We start from the raw sequence: 19,945 nt of genomic DNA, 5'->3' as shown, positions 1-19,945 counted from the left end.
TATACTATGGTACTTTAGTGCCGCATATAATATGTCCTTGTGGCTATTATCACAATAAAGGTCCTAAGTGTAGCACTTTAAATCCACTCTATTATTGTAATTCATGTTATTCATGTATGACGTCATATATGTTCTCTCCTTTGTGCATGCCACTAACTCCCTTCTCCATTTTCTCAGATATCTCACTGCTTTGTTATAATTGGCTCCGCCCCCCCCCTTTTCCATTACCCTATATTTTAAAGCGGCTCTCTGCCCGCTGACTATTCCCCCCTCCCCTATATACATTCATCATAAGGTCCTGAAGGGACCTTCCTAGAGACTACCATGTTTGCATCATCTTCATGACCATATGACCCACACGGAGTTCGCTCAGTAGTCTCCCAATAAGCTTTTATTATCATAAAAAGGAGGATTCAGAAGCTCATGTCACTTCTTATTTCAATCACTAATTTCAATATATCTTTTACATGTATTTTGTATGTTTTTGAGTTTACAAATGCATCGTCTGTGACTATTGCCAACTGTTGTATTGTTTGAAAATCCTCAATAAAAAAAAAACTATTTATAAAAAAAAATAAAAAACACACTTCATATTGGAGGAAACTGAGTTACCAAGAGCCGGCCCATTTTTGGGTTAGTACCTGTGTAGTGCTTGCTGATTGGTGGGTAAATGTAGCCACCAATCAGCAAGTGCTACTCAGGTTCTGAACCAAAAATCGTCTGGCTCCTCAGCTTACAATCCTGCGTTTTCAAATAAAGATTCCAAGAAAACAAAGCATAATTGATAATAGGAGTACATTAGAAAGTTGCTTAAAATTTCATGCTCTATTTGAATCATGGACTAGTATATTTTTCCTTCTGGGCTAGTAGCTCCTGTCTAGTAAAGTATAGTGATATTTTTTCAACCCCTATATATGTATGCTTGTATTTATGCATGTATTCTGTGTATGTATGTATGTATGTATATAATCCAGGCAGAATTTGGTTTGGCGTTGTCCTGCTGCAAAATGCAGGGACGCCCCTGGGAAAGACAACATCTGGATGGCAGCATATGTTGCTCCAAAATGTATACATATCTTTATGCATTAATGGTGCCCTCACAGATGTGCAAGTTACCCATGCCATGGGCACTGACACACCCCATACCATGACAGATGGCTTTTGGACCTGATGCTGATAACAGCTTGGATGGTCCTTTTCCTCTTTGGCCAGAGAACACAACAGCTCTTTTTCCAAAAACTATTTGAAATGTTGACTCTTTGGACCACAAAACACTATTCCACTGTGCTACTGTCCACCTCAGATGAGACTGATCCCAGAGAAGTCGGCAGCGCTTTTGGACAGTGTTGATGTATGGCTTCTGCTTTGCATAGTAAAGCCTTAACTTGCATCTGTGGATGTAGCAGCAAATGGTGTTGACTGATAAAGGTTTACCAAAGTATTCCCAAGCCCATGTCAGGATATCCATTAAAGACCCAAGACATTTTTTTAGACAGTGACATCTTAGGGAGATCACGAGCATTCAGAAGTGGTTTTCAGCCTTGCCCTTTACACAACAAGATTTGACTGGATTCCTTTAATCTTTTAATTATATTGTGCACTGTAGAAGGTAAAATGCCCCAAATCCTACCAATTTGTCTTTGGGGAATGTTGTTCTCAAAGTGCTGGATTATTCGCTGACACATCTGTTGGCAGATTGGCGAGCCTCAACCCAAGGACTAGGGCTTTTTTGGAGGCTCCTTATATACTATGATTACACGATTGCCTCACCTGTTTCACATCACCTTCTTATTTCAACTTGTCACATTGCTATTGGTACTAAATTGCCCCTGTCCCAACTTTTTTGGAATGGGTTGCAATCATCAGATTTGAAATGAGTGTATATTTTTAAAAAATACATTAAATTCACAAAGTAGACCATCAATTAATGTGTTAATACTGTGAGGCTCTGAATGGAGCTTGAGGGCCCGTGTTTCTGGCGAGTCTTCAGACTCGCCAGAAACAGCAGTTATGGAGCAGCGCTCTAAAGACTGCTGCTCCATAACCCTGTCCGCCTGCTCTGAGCAGGCTGACAGGAATTGCCACAATTCAACCCGATCGAGTACGATTGGGTTGATTGACACCTCCCTGCTGGTGGCCCATTGGCCGCAGGTCTGCAGGGAGCGGCGTTGCACTAGCAGCTCTTGTGAGCTGCTGGTGCAATGCTGAATACGCAGAGCCTATTGCTTTCCGCATTCAGCGATGTCTGTCAGACCTGATCCGCACTGTCGGATCAGGTCTGACAGACATTTGATAATTCGGCCTCTGTGTTTTAAATATAGTACAGGGAGAATTTAATTTTCAAATGACTCTTTTTCTTTGTATTTTTGCATTTTCTATACAGTCCCAACTTTTTCGGAATATGCTAATGTGATTTTTAGGAAAAGTTAGAGAACTTAAAATCAGGACCCTAACATCTAAAATGGTGTATAGCAGGAGGGCAGAGTTTGCCAGCAAGAGGAGAGGAAGCAGGTTTAGGCAGCTCCGCACATAAATTACTAAAAAGTGGATAAAAAGCTGTTATTTTCGAGTGCAATAACCCTAACTTCAATCCATAGGCACTAGAGAAGGTATTAAACCCCCTTAAAACAAACTTTGAAAGATTTTGGGCGAGATCACCGGGGGGCCGGAACATCAGTACCGGAAGAAAATCAGGAAAGACCGCGGCTGCGGCCTGCTCCGGAACTCGTGGTAGACCCCAAAAACGAAGAAAAATAAAAGGGGAAATCACTAGCAACCACCCTTGACTTACGAACCCTCAGAGGCATCAGCTAGAAGCCAGAGGTGAAGACATACCACTTTTAATGCTGGAAATACGCGCTGCCAAAAAGGATCTTGCATCTCACAGAAATAACATCACTGTGCCACTCCGGAGGGTCGGGGCTCCGCTCCGGAGAGACACAGAAGATCCCAGGACTCAAGAAGGAGTGAAAACTCCGGCTCAGAGATACCAGAACACCGAGGCCTACCAACAAGCAACAGGCGTGGGCGCGCACGCGGCCCCTCACGGCTCAGCAGTCAAGATTTCAACTGCAGCTACCAACAAGGTTACTACCATCAGAGGAATACAAAGCAGACAACAGCCAAGTCGATTACCACAAGTAAGAGATCGTGGGAGACTGTGGCGCGAAAATCCGCCATCTTATCCATGCACAATCTACAGACACGCCAAAGTGGGCCCAACTGAGGGGCCTAATTCAAGAGGCTGACAACAGCATCCGGAACACTGGAAGGGGTAAGCATAATCACCAGACCCTCCGACTATTCCATTACAGACTACACCTATTGCAATAGATACCGGGCACACAGACTCACAGCACGGGTCTGCCTGCACCATATAGCTGACCACCCATAAACACAGAATTGGGCTCTGTCACTTTAAAGATACAAACAATACGCTTCAGCCATTGCCGACAATAGGGGACTTTCCCAAGGACACCTATTGCTCATCTTACAAACTACCCCTGGTGAATACAGAAGCGTGACAACCGCTGGCACATAGAAAGCATAGCACCCTTTAATAACTCATACCAATGTGAGTATTAATCCAAACTCTCCTAAATAGTCTCCTTACAAGACTCCAATAAGACCAAATCCTCTACCTAGGTTGCTGTAAATAATATGGTCTGCCTGGGAATAATTGTAGAGGATTAACAGGAGCCTACAAGTCATTGGACAAGAGAGACATTACCCTAGCATCATATCCCTCCTTCTATAAGCTTCATGTGAAATCGGTGAGACATGAGATAGCTAAGATGCCTGAACTTTGAACATAAATATCTACAAAGTATGGGGTACTACAAGTTATGAATAAAAATCCCTGACTAGCACACAGAGATCCTGAGAATAAATTGGCTTAAATATCACATAAAGAAGCTGCTTCACAAGGAAGCCTGCATACAAGATTTCTCTTCCCACTTCCTAACAGCTCTAAGATGAAAAATAAATCACAAACAGTGAAGGAGTGCCTTTCAAGATCACAATCTAAACACAAAAGTCTGGATAAAAGCATTCCTAATTCTGCAACCAGCCCGCAGGCACAGAGCCCTGGAGTATCTGAAGAAGCCAGAACAGAAGAACCTAACAAAGAGCTTCTACAACAGATCAAGTCTCTATTTCAAGAAGAATTCAAGACGGCCCTATCTGAAATAAAACAAGATCTTAGGGAAATAGGGGAGAGAACGGCAGAATTGGAGGAGAAGTTAGATAATGTAATTATCTTGGACTCCATCCAAGATAATTCAGCATACATCAGCAGGCTTGAAGATCAAATAGAAGATCTAGAAAATAGATCAAGGAGGTCTAATTTGAGAATCCGGAACCTCCCAGAGACTTACAAAAATCTAGAAGAAACCATCACCGAGTTGTTCACGCAACTAGTCCCGGATATTGATCCAACTTCTCTCCTAATGGACAGGGTCCACAGGGCCCTCACAAGACCGCAACAAAACACAAACAGAGACATAATTCTAAAAATGCATTATTATCATGCCAAAGAAAGGATATTAAAAGCATCCAGGGATAAAAAATGCATAGAGTTTGAAGGGCACAACATACAAATATTCACAGATCTAGCCCCAATCACACTCCGAAAAAGAAGAGATATGAAGCCAATCACTGCAGCCCTAGCGAAGGAACACATAAAATATAGGTGGAATTTTCCTTTCAGATTGGTTTTTTCATATCAGAATGGAAGCTACAGCTGCAATACCCTGGAAGAAGGGAAGGCTCTGCTTTACCGTCTTCAAATCCAAGCTGATATACCATCTACACCTACTGGGTCATCACCACCAAGAAAATCATTCCAGAAGGAATGGATTCCAGTGGGAAGAAATGGCAAAGCAAAGAAACAAAGAATTGATCCCAGACAAGAATCTGGGGAGGCAGAATCTGATGAGACTGAGAATACTTTGTCATGAGAGCTAAGTAGATCAATATACATTGAGCACTATAAGACTAACTCACTTTCAGCTGTGACTGTTTCACTGAGATGGGCTATGCCCAATGCAGATTGATATGCTGTCTTTCTTTTTTCTTTCCTTTGTTGAAGTTTAATATTTTTGTGTGCCCTCTTTTTTCTATGTAGTTACATTTAAATTCAAGTACCCAGGTGACATACTCTTTATATAACCCTTACCCCTGAGAGATACCGTCTAGGCACTAACTACCTATCAACCCTAGCCAACCTTTAGCACCTTAAAGTTTCTAGCCTGGTAGACAGATTGAGATACACCTAGCCTCATAAAGGGTTACTTAAGTTGTACTTCCCGTATCCCCCGTTAAGAGGGGTTACTGATGTTCATTCCAGTTCAATACAATCTCAGGATCTCCCCTCCCCATCCCCACCCTCCCTCATCCACCCCAATACCCCTCCTTAACCCCCCTCCGATCTCCATAACCCCATACTCAAATTGAGCTAAATTCAGGTTCAGGTTCTGATGCTGCTTAAATGTTATCGTTTTTTCAATTCACATATATTCTATTATTTCCAATGTTGATTTCTAATATATTATTGTTATATCATTGGTCATCTTTCTTTTGGTTACTCCATGCTACCTATGAGATGGTTTATACACCTGCCACTCCAAAGACACTAACTGTTGATAAGATATCTGTAACACTATATTTGCTTCTTAACTTCCATGAAGGTTTATTATGCTTTTCAGCTATGAGAATCAAGTTTGGCCTGGTCCGGGGGCCCCCCCCCTCAGAGGATAGAAGTCCTGATTCTACTTCTAGGGATATTAAGGTACCGCAATAAGGCAGCTCCCTCTAAACAATTACCATGTCTATAAAAATTATTTCGCACAATGTTAGGGGTTTAAACTCAGACATCAAAAGAAAAAAGGCAATCTTAGAATATAAAGCCCTGAATGCCAAGATTGTGATGCTACAGGAAACACACTTTACACCTATGTTCACTCCCAAATATTGGGATAAGGTATACCCCACACAATTTCACGCCATAGGCCCGAAAAAGAAATGCGGAGTTTCAGTGCTCATCCACTCATCCCTAAATTTTCATGAGGAATCTGTAATAAGAGATAAAGAAGGCAGATATATCATAATACAAGGCTCAATCCATAATACCCCAATTCTGTTGGTGAATGTATATGCTCCTAACGAGCTGCAATCCAACTTTATCTCTAAGCTCAGCAAACACTTAACGTTGTGGAAAAAATATAAAACTATAATAGGGGGTGACTTTAATCTTACCATGAACGATAAAATTGACAGATCTACACAAGCATCCACAACCACTAACATAACCATAAAATCTAGTAGGATATTACTTGACTTCACCCTAGATCACAACCTGACAGATAGCTGGCGCGTTATGAATCAAGGGGTACACGACTACACATATTATTCCCCCATGCACGCATCACAATCTAGAATAGATTACATATTTGTAAGCCAAATCCTAGTCCCCCTAATAGTCAATACAACCATTACTAACTGCTCCTGGTCAGACCACTCTATAGTGGAAACTACATTGGCGGGACTAATTAACCCACAAAGAGTGAAATCCTGGTCACTTAATGCATCATTACTTAGAGAAGGCCCAACTTTAGACACGATTAAACAACAAATTGCTGAATTTATCGAAATTAACAATAACTCCACCGACAATCCAGCCCTAGAATGGGGGGCACTGAAAGCCTTCACACGGGGTCTACTCATTTCCGAATCTAGCAAACAAAATAAGCAAAGGGAGGCCAAACTGCTAAGTTTAAAAGCAGAGACGAATAGACTTAGGTCACAACTTGGACACAATCCTTCACGTACGCTAATAACCGAGCTTAAAGCCAAAAACACAGAACTAGATTCACTCTTAAATTCGGAGGCTGTCAGATCAATAAAAGTTGTTGACACACAATACTATATTTACGGGAACAAACCTGACCGGATGTTAGCAAACAAACTGAAGGAAATTGTTAGGACCACAACTGTCCCACAAATACAATCCCCAGATAACAAGACCACTAATGACCCACAAGATATCGCCAATTTATTTGCAGACTACTATACTAAATTGTATAACATCCCTAATCCACATAAAGGCAAAAATAGAACATCACTAACAGAAGAGGAATTAGACTACTTAAATCGCCCCATAACACAAGAAGAAATAAAACTTAGTATTAAAAATCTAAAAGGATCTAAAGCCCCGGGCCCTGACGGATACCCTGGCATCTTCTACAAAACCCTACAACCATTATTAGTTCCACAGTTGGTCAAAGTTTTCAACGCTATGATGCAGGGCAAGGAAATACCAAAAGAAATGTTGATGGCCAGAATTTCAGTGATCCCAAAACCAGGAAAGAATAAATGTCATTGCCAAAATTATAGGCCCATTTCCCTGATTAATCAGGACATCAAGCTATTCACCAAAATATTAGCAAATCGTCTAAACCCACTCCTTATTAAATTAATCCACCCAGATCAAGTAGGCTTTATTTCTCAAAGGGAAGCCCCAGATAACACAAGAAAAATTATAGACCTTATTAATGTGGCCACTGTGAGACGGGATGCAGAGAAGGCATTCGATAGAGTTGATTGGGGTTTTATGTTCGCAGTACTCGAAAAGGTAGGCATTAAGGGGGAGTTTCAAAAGGCTATCAAATCATTATACTCCTCCCCGACAGCATTTGTTAAATTATCAGGCTATCAATCTTCACCAATACACATTAATAACGGAACCAGACAAGGATGCCCATTATCCCCGCTCCTATTCGCTTTGAGCATTGAACCATTGGCCATCAAAATCAGAGATAGCAGGGACATATCAGGAATTGAGGTGGGACACTTAGAACACAAGATATCTCTATTCGCGGATGACGTGATATTGACATTAACAAAACCACTATTATCCCTCCCATTAGTATATAAAATAATTCAACAATTTGGGACCCTATCGGGATATAAAATCAATGGGGAAAAATGCGAAGCTCTGGGTGTTGGAATCCCCGCCCATACCAAAAAATTAATAGAGCTAAAATTCTCATTTGGATGGCCTAAAAAATCCATTAAATATCTGGGAATTCATCTCTCTGGCAATATTCACTCCCTCTTTCATATAAATTATCTCCCCATGTTCAAGACAATCAGGGCTCTTATAGCCAAATGGATGAAACTCAAAATTTCCCTTTACGGTAGAATTATCTCGGTCAAGATGTCTCCCTTACCTAAATTATTATACTTATTTCGCTCCCTACCCATCACCCTCCCTCTCTCAGACCTACATAAGCTTCAAAAAGACATCTTACGATTTGTGTGGCAGGGAAAACGAGCCAGAATCAATAAAATACTTATGTGCTCCCCCAAAAAGATAGGAGGAGTGGGTCTCCCGAACCTAATCCCATACTACTATTCGGCCCGGATAGCTCAAACTTTACACTGGTTCAAAACTAAAAACAACTCACAATGGTTAAATATCGAATCTGCTGTTATGAACATTGCACCACTCTCGCACCTATTATGGACCCCTGACACCCCTACCACTCACAAGAAAAATGAATTCATTGCAATTCAACACACCCTACACATATGGAAGATATTGAATGCTAAATTCCCATTGCTAAATAACAAATCAGCAATCACACCACTAATAACCCAAACCTCCTCAGTTGACCGCACTGTACAACAGAAATGGCACAATAAAGGACTCTATAGGATTGCAGATGTATTTAAAGAGGGTAGAATGATATCTTATACACAATATCAAGACCTAGACATAGGAGATAGAAATATCTGGTACCATTATCTCCAACTAAAATCCAGAGTATATCAAATAATGGGGAATGAAAGAGCCCCTGTAACCACCACACTAGAAAGGCTCTGCCTGGCTGATTATCACATTAGAAGTGGAATTTCAACTTTATACACTTTATTTAACAACCCCCCCCCAAACAGCAAACCCCCCTTAATGATAAAATGGGAAAATGATACAGGGAGAACCTGGTCAGTTGAGACTTGGAGAGAAACACTCAGTCGTGGATTATCTTTTACACAAAACGCAACCCTTAAAGAAAACTTCATTAAAGTAGCCTTTAGATGGTACTTATTCCCGACTAGATCAGGAGGAGGATGCGATCCATCAACCAAGTTTTGTTATAGAGGATGCGGGAAGCTTGGGACATACCCACATATGTGGTGGGAATGTAGATATGTTAAAGAGATATGGGATCAAACTTCAGCTCTCATGAGTGAGATCTTTGAAAAAACAATAAAGCTAACTATGGAACAAGCTTTACTCCACTTCCCGATACCAGGGCTCTCTAGACACAATAACAAATTGGGAGGATGGATATGCACAATAGTTAGGTTAGGCATAGCCCAATTTTGGAAGGGACTCCCTCCGAGCTTTGAACTGATAAAAAAAAAGTTGATATACCATTTTGATAAAACATGTGCCTCAGCAGAATTTCTAAACGATAAAAAAGCATTCCTACTACAGTGGGAACCTTTTATACATTATCATGAGGCTTCTAGGAGAAGGGGGGGGGGCGGACACGGACTAGGCCAGACGAAATGTTGTTTGTGGTATCTATATTGATTTTTTCGAATGTTCTGTTACAACCTTGAATTAGCGGGACATAATGTGTATTTCTGGAGTAATATCTTTATTATTAGAATGACCTTTGACCATTGGAATGTTTGATCATTGATTTATTGTATCTGTAAAAAAATTTTTTTGAATAAAAATATTTCAACATAAAATGGTGTATAGCAATTACTTTCTGTAAATGTTTGTTTCTAATTCACACTCACATTATGGTGATTGTCACTGTCATTACCGGTGTCTTCATAAACGTGATTTCACACAGTCAGTTTTGGTTGGTTGCAGCAGTGGGCTTTTTAGTAAGCAAATCCATTTTGGGTTCTAATGAAGAACACGCTTCATACTGGCCGAAACCGAGTTATCAAGAGCTGTTATCAGAAAGATTGGAATCATAGTCCAATAGTCTAGTGAATTAGAGCATGTCATTCTTGTATTTGAATTTACATTTACTTTGTAGGAATCATGCAACATTGGTGCAATAATATATAGGAGGTATAAATTGTAGAAAGTTAAAGGGCCACTAAAATCAAAATGAAAGTTTCATGATTCAAATAAAGCATTCAGTTTAAAAAGACTTTCCAATATACTTCCATTATCAAAATGTGTGCAGTCTTTTTATATGCACACTTTATGATGCTCCATCTCCTACTGAGCATGTGTAAAAATGTGCAGTGTATACATATATACATTTTGTGAATGGTGGATGGCTGTCACATGATTCAGGCAAAGGGAAAATTGGATTAAATTAGAAATTTTCCAGAAAATATTCTACTGCTCATTTGAAATTCAAAGTAACTGCCACTGCTTTGTTTTTTTTTATTCTGTATTTATCAATTGTTCAATTCTACTGTATTTAGTGGTCCATTAAAAGGAACAGTCTACTCCAAAACCAAGATTGTTATATTAAACTTTAAAACCTTTAAACCTCTAATTTTCTTTCTGTTTCTAAGCACCTGCAGGCCACCTTTATCTCAGTTTTTCACAGCAAGACACGGCTAGTTTGTGTGTGCCATAACTACCTTTGGGTTTAACGCTGTAGGTCTAACGCAGTGTTGTGTTAGCATGCATGAAATTGTTAGGGTTTTTTAAAGCATGATCCATTGAAGTCTATGGGGTGAAGAAGTTAACGTGGTTGCAATATCTGAAGTCAGCCCGGGTCTTGCTTACGTACAAACAATTTAACCCACGCATTAAAAGTTTACTTTCACTGGTATTGCGAACAAGTGAAAGTACTAAATAGCACACCTTTTGTAATCTGGCCCACAATTAGGTCAAAACTTATAATTCCAATGAAATCTGCTATAGAGCTCATAACCATTTTCCCTTTAGCTCTAGATACTATACAATTGAAATCTATTTATCTCCATACAAATAGATACACCATAGCCTTGAAATGGCTGACATGTCACCTTGGTTCGGCTGACAAATACAACATATTTATATTTGATTTCCTCTGCCAGAATCATTTAGTATCTTAAAGTAGAATTGGTTAGTAGAATAAATGCAGTTTCATAAATAGACTTTCTTCTGTAACAGTTGAGGTGAAAAGGTTAAACATTTACATTGAAAAAAGTCTCTGATGCTTTAAATAGAAGAGCTGGAGGCTAAAACATATATCAGTGTCTTTACCAATATGTCAAAAACTGGTCTTCTGAAGCATGGCCAGATAATGCTTAGGAAGGTCACATCATCTATATGGGACAATATAACATATTATTTGTGGGATTAATGATGATGTTTCTTCAATACTCAAGCTGTGCTCTGTTCCTTAAAGTAGTTGGTTGATTTTTCAATATTTATCCATCATCTCTTTCAGTGTTTCAGGACATTTAGAGGGTAATGTACTAAAGTGTCAGAGGTATTGTAAGTGGAGCAAAATGCATAGCTTAGGCATCACAATGTTGTTCCCATGTAGCTGTCTCAGTGATTCTAAGCAAAGTAACACATGAGATGTAGGGAGCCGGGGGGGGGGGGGGAGAGTAAATGATCTCTTAGGGGTGAAACCGTATGAGGTAATGTAGTGTTTAGTAGACATGTGCAAATTAGCAAGATTCGGATCGATTCGAATTTCCGAATTACCCTAGCAACGAAACGAAACTAATCCGAATGTATTTGTAACAAATAAATCCAAATTAGTTTGGATGTATTCGTTACATTCGAATGGCCATGGACTAATCACAATCCAGGTACAAAAAAGAGAGAGAAGTTTGACAGTACCCAGCACTCACAAAACACTATATAGTAACAGTATGCATTGAAAACCGGATTGTGTCAAGAACTGGTTATCAAAACGTAACTTTTACTAATGATAGAATAAAAAGGGTGGTAAATAGTACCAAATGTATAACATAAATATGTGAGACATACATTTAAAACTTAGATTAAGAAACAGATCAGGACTGTGTGTGTGAGACTTCAAAAACAGAATTACTTCCCTGGGTAATAGTTCAAATACACCGTAACCCTCAGGGCTCAGAGAATACACGGGTTGCTCTAAAGCTAATCTAAAAAGGGGATTGACCCCAACAACATTACCTAATCTGAGCAATACTGGTATCTAGAGCAGGAGAGGAAACGGTTTATAAATGACTGATTAAGGAAGGCAATTGCCACATCAATATGAGCTTAGAAAGGTCCCAGGTAAACACAAATTAGCAAGTCTCATGCACACAGACAATGCCTAATCACAATCCAGTTTAACAATTCAATTTAGTGAGATAGAACAGTCAAATAATTCAGTTTGTGTAACTTGGAACTATCTGAATCAACATAACACATACCGAACTTCAGAATTTAAGAATCGATCCGAAACGAATACATCCAAATGCATTTGAATCCGAATGAATCTGAAACGAATACAATTGAATGTATCCAAATTCGAATCAATCTGAAACGAAATTCGAAAAAATCTGAATCGGTCCAAAACTAACTGAAATTAATTTTTCTGATGTGCACATGTCTAGTGTTAAGCTTGAAACTCAGATACACATATTATAGTGTATGCATATAAATACACCATAAAAATGAATAACTCATGTTTATTGTTGAGAGTATGGGGCCAATTTATCAAGGGCCGAACGGCCCCTGATGCCCCTGTTTCCGTGCGAGCCTTCAGGCTCACCGGAAACAGCAGTTATGAAGCAGCGGTCTTAAGACCGCTGCCCCTTAACTGGTCCACTGCCTCTGAAGCTGCGGACATCAATCCGCCCGATTCTATACGATCGGGCTGATTGACACCCCCTGCCAGCGGCCGATTGACTGTGAATCTGCAGGGTGCGTCACTGCACAAGCAGTTCACTAGAACTGGTTGTGCAATGTTAAATGCCGACAGCATATGCTACAGTGTATCATGTTCGCCAGACAATGATAATTCGGCCCCCATATATGAAGTATCCTGATTCTGGAAAACGTATATAACAAATTGACAGCTTGTAAAATAGTCTCTCATTTTCTATTCATAACTGTCAATGTTTCTGTTTGTCTGTCTATCTATTTATCTATGCCTATCTATTTATCTATGTCTGTTTATCTATTTATCTATGCCTATCTATTTATCTATGTGTGTTTATCTATATATCTATGCCAATCTATTTATCTATGTCAGTCTATCTATCTATCTATTGCCTGTATGTCTATCTGTCTGTCTATATTTTGTCCTGCCAGTGTGTGTGTCTATATATCTATATATTGAGGCTGAATTATCAAATGTCTGTCGGACTTGATCATGTCCGACAGACATCGCTGAATGCGGAGAGCAATGCGCTCTCCGTATTCAGCATTGCACCAGCAGCTCACAAGAGCTGCTGGTGCAACACCGTCCTCTGCAGACTTGCGGCCAATGGGCCGCCGGCAGGGAGGTGTCAATCAACCCGATCGTACTCGATCGGGTTGAATTGTGGCGATTCCTGTCCGCCTGTTCAGAGCAGGCGGACAGGGTTATGGAGCAGCGGTCTTTAGACCGCTGCTTCATAACTGCTGTTTCTGGCGAATCTGAAGACTCGCCAGAAACACGGACCCTCAAGTTCCATTCGGAACTTGATAAAAGGGCCTCATAGTCTGTATATCTATCTGTCTGTCTGTCTTTCGTCGTGCCGGTGTGTGTGTCCTTCTATTTATATTTCATATTGCCAAAATGCCCTAGGCCTTTAAAACAGGCATATACTGTATATGATAATTTTTAAGAAGACAATCATCTTTATATATTTCTGTTTGTTGTTTTATTCTAAACTGAGCAATAAAAAGTTTAAGGCAAATACGACAAGGAGCTATTAGTACAGGAACTGTCTGATGTGCTCTATTCCTGAAGCAGGGACCATAATTTATTAAGATCATGTCAGTTATTAAACATTTTGGAACCAGGGCTCCCAAGCCATGTTTTTTGGGTTCTAATTTATAATTATCAATAATAAACATAAATCTTTATCTCATAAATTTGTAGTCGCTCTGTACTATTCTGTTTGGTTATTTTTCCAGTCTGTATTGGTTAAGAGTTTGCACTCTGCCTTCAGATAGCACTAAACTATTAAGAAATATTTCTAAAATATTTTTAGTGGCGGCATTAATGTAAATACATTTTGGTATAGGTGAGGACAGTTTACAATTCAATAAATCCTTTATTTGTTTATATTTACTACTTATCTCATTGATGAGTGGACCTCTTATTGTATCCATTTCTCTTTTCATTATTTAGGACTGGAGACAGAAGAGATTTTTGTGATACCCTTATGTTCAATAGTTAAAACTCCTGAGCCATTAATTGGCATGTGCATATCAATAGCCATAAAATGTAGTCTCTCTCTAGCCTTAAATACTTTGTATTGTATTTAAGTGACTCAACTGCTGTAGTATTCAAATACTTTTAAATAATGGCCCATTTTTTTTTTAGGTGGGGGGGAACAGGAGGCTGAGGAATGTTGCATAGAAGCCTGTGGGTGGAGTTATGTGTTTGTTTTATGAGTGTAATCTTCACAGGCAAACGTGGACCCATGGGTTATGTGGGAATACTAGAACTAGATTGGGTTGTTGGTGGGTCTAGATGATTTGAGATGGGGCTTGGGAGAAAGGGACAGTGACAGGGAGGGGACATTTCCACTCTCCCCCTTAGCCCATGCACAAAGGTGGTACATATTCTGTGTATTCTTTTAAAGCTGTCACTGGTCCCAGTGCCAGAGTTTTTTTTTTTATCATAGGACATATAGTCATGACATGGAGGAATTCCTTCTTCTTTTTTTTTTTTACGATACTTTAAAGGAAACATTTGAGGTTGCTAACAAAAGGTCACCTGACAGCAACAGATCAATGGCTGAAAGTGGTACTGGAGATATTGGTTATCATTTAGTACTACATAATACTGATTTTATGATTTAGAGTCCCCTTTTCTCTCATTTAGCTCTTTGATTGTATTGATAGAGCAAAGGACATGTAAACATTTCACTGCTTTTTTTTCTTCTTTTGCTTGATTTCTCTCCTTTACAGCAAGATCCTATATGAGAAAGCAATGCTATCCCATGAACTTCCTGTTAGCTTCAAAATAAAAGTAAATTGCATTAACAAACCCATAGTTTTAAAATATGTAGGCCTAGATTTGGAGTTTGGCGGTAGCCGTGAAAACCAGCGTTAGAGGCTCCTAACGCTGGTTTTAGGCTACCTCCGGTATTTGGAGTCACTCAAAAAAAACTTTTCCATACCGCAGATCCCCTTACGTAAATTGCGTATCCTATCTTTTCAATAGGATTTTTCTAACTCCGGTATTTAGAGTCGTGTCTGAAGTGAGCGTTAGAATTCTAACGACAAAACTCCAGCCGCAGAAAAAAGTCAGTAGTTAAGAGCTTTCTGGGCTAACGCCGGTTCATAAAGCTCTTAACTACTGTACTCTAAAGTACACTAACACCCATAAACTACCTATGTACCCCTAAACCGAGGTCCCCCCACATCGCCGCAACTCGATTAAATTTTTTTAACCCCTAATCTGCCGATCGCCACCTACGTTATCCTTATGTACCCCTAATCTGCTGCCCCTAACACCGCCGACCCCTATATTATATTTATTAACCCCTAATCTGCCCCCCACAACGTCGCCGCCAGCTACCTACACTTATTAACCCCTAATCTGCCGTCCGCACGCCGCCGCCAGCTACATTATCCCTATGTACCCCTAATCTGCTGCCCTAACATCGCCGACCCCTTTATTATATTTATTAACCCCTAACCTGCCCTCCCTAACATCGCCGACACCTAACTTCAATTATTAACCCCTAATCTACCGACCGAATCTCGCCGCTATTCTAATAAATGTATTAACCCCTAAAGCTAAGTCTAACCCTAACACTAACACCCCCCTAAATTAAATATAATTTTAATCTAACGAAATTAATTAACTCTTATTAAATAAATTATTCCTATTTAAAGCTAAATACTTACCTGTAAAATAAATCCTAATATAGCTACAACATAAATTATAATTATATTATAGCTATTTTAGGATTAATATTTATTTTACAGGTAACTTTGTATTTATTTAACCAGGTACAATAGCTATTAAATAGTTAAGAACTATTTAATAGCTAAAATAGTTAAAATAATTACAAATGTACCTGTAAAATAAATCCTAACCTAAGTTAGAATTAAACCTAACACTACACTATCAATAAATTAATTAAATAAAATACCTACAATTACCTACAATTAAACCTAACACTACACTATCAATAAATTAATTAAATACAATACCTACAAATAACTACAATAAAATAAACTAACTAAAGTACAAAAAATAAAAAAGAACTAAGTTACAAAAAATAAAAAAATATTTACAAACATAAGAAAAATATTACAACAATTTTAAACTAATTACACCTACTCTAAGCCCCCTAATAAAATAACAAAGCCCCCCAAAATAAAAAAATGCCCTACCCTATTCTAAATTACTAAAGTTCAAAGCTCTTTTACCTTACCAGGGCCCTTTGCGGGGCATGCCCCAAGAAGTTCAGCTCTTTTGCCTGTAAAAAAAAACATACAATACCCCCCCCCCCCAACATTACAACCCACCACCCACATACCCCTAATCTAACCCAAACCCCGCTTAAATAAACCTAACACTAAGCCCCTGAAGATCATCCTACCTTGTCTTCACCTCACCGGGTATCACACCGATCTGTCCTGGCTCCGATATCTTCATCCAACCCAAGCGGGGGCTAGACATCCACTGAAGAAGTCCAGAAGAGGGTCCAAAGTCTTCATCCTATCCGGGAAGAAGAGTAGATCCTGACCGGCAACCATCATCTTCCAAGCGGCATCTTCTATCTTCATCCGATGAGGACCGGCTCCATCCTGAAGACCTCCACCGCGGACCCATCTTCATCTGGCGACGTCCAACTGAAGAATGACGGTTCCTTTAAGGGACGTCATCCAAGATGGCGTCCCTCGAATTCCGATTGGCTGATAGGATTCTATCAGCCAATCGGAATTAAGGTAGGAATATTCTGATTGGCTGATGGAATCAGCCAATCAGATTGAGCTTGCATTCTATTGGCTGATCCAACTGAAGAATGACGGTTCCTTTAAGGGACGTCATCCAAGATGGCGTCCCTCGAATTCCGATTGGCTGATAGGATTCTATCAGCCAATCGGAATTAAGGTAGGAAAATTCTGATTGGCTGATGGAATCAGCCAATCAGAATCAAGTTCAATCCGATTGGCTGATTCAATCAGCCAATCAGATTGAGCTCGCATTCTATTGGCTGATCGGAACAGCCAATAGAATGCGAGCTCAATCTGATTGGCTGATTGAATCAGCCAATCGGATTGAACTTGATTCTGATTGGCTGATTCCATCAGCCAATCAGAATTTTCCTACCTTAATTCCGATTGGCTGATAGAATCCTATCAGCCAATCGGAATTCGAGGGACGCCATCTTGGATGACGTCCCTTAAAGGAACCGTCATTCTTCAGTTGGACGTCGCCGGATGAAGATAGGTCTGCGGTGGAGGTCTTCAGGATAGCGCCGGTCCTCATCGGATGAAGATAGAAGATGCCGCTTGGAAGATGATGGTTGCCGGTCCGGATCTACTCTTCTTCCCGGATAGGATGAAGACTTTGGACCCTCTTCTGGACTTCTTCAGTGGATGTCTAGCCCCCGCTTGGGTTGGATGAAGATATCGGAGCCAGGACGGATCGGTGTGATACCCGGTGAGGTGAAGACAAGGTAGGATGATCTTCAGGGGCTTAGTGTTAGGTTTATTTAAGGGGGGTTTGGGTTAGATTAGGGGTATGTGGGTGGTGGGTTGTAATGTTGGGGGGGGGGTATTGTATGTTTTTTTTTACAGGCAAAAGAGCTGAACTTCTTGGGGCATGCCCCGCAAAGGGCCCTGTTCAGGGCTGGTAAGGTAAAAGAGCTTTGAACTTTAGTAATTTAGAATAGGGTAGGGCATTTTTTATTTTGGGGTCTTTGTTATTTTATTAGGGGGCTTAGAGTAGGGGTAATTAGTTTAAAATTGTTGTAAGATTTTCCTTATGTTTGTAAATATTTTTTTTATTTTTTGTAACTTAGTTCTTTTTTATTTTTTGCACTTTAGTTAGTTTATTTCATTGTAGTTATTTGTAGATATTGTATTTAATTAATTTATTGATAGTGTAGTGTTAGGTTTAATTGTAGGTAATTGTAGATATTTTATTTAATTAATTTAATGATAGTGTAGTGTTAGGTTTAATTGTAACTTAGGTTAGGATTTATTTTACAGGTAATTTTGTTATTATTTTAACTAGGTAACTATTAAATAGTTCTTAACTATTTAATAGCTATTGTACCTGGTTAAAATAATTACAAAGTTACCTGTAAAATAAATATTAATCCTAAAATAGCTATAATATAATTATAATTTATAGTGTAGCTATATTAGGATTTATTTTACAGGTAAGTATTTAGCTTTAAATAGGAATAATTTATTTAATAAGATAATTAATTTCGTTAGATGTAAATTATATTTAACTTAGGGGGGTGTTAGTGTTAGGGTTAGACTTAGCTTTAGGGTTTAATACATTTATTAGAATAGCGGTGAGCTCCAGTCGGCAGATTAGGGGTTAATAATTGAAGTTAGGTGTCGGCGATGTTAGGGAGGACAGATTAGGGGTTAATACTATTTATTATAGGGTTAGTGAGGCGGATTAGGGGTTAATAACTTTATTATAGTAGCGCTCAGGTCCGCTCGGCAGATTAGGGGTTAATAAGTGTAGGCAGGTGGAGGCGACGTTGTGGGGGGCAGATTAGGGGTTAATAAATATAATATAGGGGTCGGCGATGTTAGGGCAGCAGATTAGGGGTACATAGGGATAATGTAAGTAGCGGCGGTTTACGGAGCGGCAGATTAGGGGTTAATAATAATATGCAGGTGTCAGCGATAGCGGAGGCGGCAGATTAGGGGTTAATAAGTGTAAGGCTAGGGGTGTTTAGACTCGGGGTACATGTTAGGGTGTTAGGAGCAGACGTAGGAAGTGTTTCCGCATAGCAAACAATGGGGCTGCGTTAGGAGCTGAACGCGGCTTTTTTGCAGGTGTTAGGTTTTTTTCAGCTCAAACAGCCCCATTGTTTTCTATGGGGGAATCGTGCACGAGCACGTTTTTGAGGCTGGCCGCGTCCGTAAGCAACTCTGGTATCGAGAGTTGAAGCTGCGTTAAATATGCTCTACGCTCCTTTTTAGGAGCCTAACGCAGCCTTTATGTGGACTCTCAATACCAGAGTTATTTTTATGGTGCGGCCAGAAAAAAGCCGGCGTTAGCTTTTCGGGTCGTTACCGACAAAACTCTAAATCTAGCCGGTAATTAGCACACGTGGTGCTATAAAATTTAAAATGCAGAAAACAGTTGGGGCTATAGTCAGCCAAATAATCTGATCACAGTCTGCAACTGCAGGTTATTTCAATAGATTTAGGTGTGTTACCTGAAAAAAAACTACGTCAGTATGAATAGTTAAAATACTATCCCATTTTGTTACATTTCCCTCACTCCACAGTGAGGGTCTAAATCAGCCATTAATTAATCATCTGAATTATTTAATTGTAATTGTTGCATTATGAAGAAGGTATATATACTGTGTATAGGAATATCTATTTAAAAATACAATTTTCCATTATGTGAAGAATATTGGAATGTAAAATATTTACCAGTACATACAAAGTAAAACAAATTAATAAATATTAAAACTGAATAAAATTACTTTTTCTTATTTTTAGGTATTTCAGTAGAAAGGGCTTGAAAGTATATACACATATGTATATATGTGTTTATATGTGTATATATGTATGTATATACATATATACACATATAAATGCACATGTATACACATA

The 19,945-nt window shown here is 39.3% G+C and overlaps 1 protein-coding gene across 1 annotated transcript in view; it reads left to right on the top strand.

The window, feature by feature from the left end:
- The window catches only part of LOC128660873 (connector enhancer of kinase suppressor of ras 2-like), a 957,001-nt gene that overhangs the window by 267,133 nt on the left and 669,923 nt on the right, over positions 1–19,945 (top strand). The gene's annotated exons all lie outside the window — the stretch shown is intronic.

The sequence above is a fragment of the Bombina bombina genome, chromosome 1, assembly GCF_027579735.1.
Source record: "Bombina bombina isolate aBomBom1 chromosome 1, aBomBom1.pri, whole genome shotgun sequence".
In the NCBI taxonomy this organism is placed as follows: domain Eukaryota; kingdom Metazoa; phylum Chordata; class Amphibia; order Anura; family Bombinatoridae; genus Bombina; species Bombina bombina.
The sequence above is the reverse complement of the archived record's forward strand: the minus strand, read 5'-3'. Positions and strand labels throughout refer to the sequence as shown.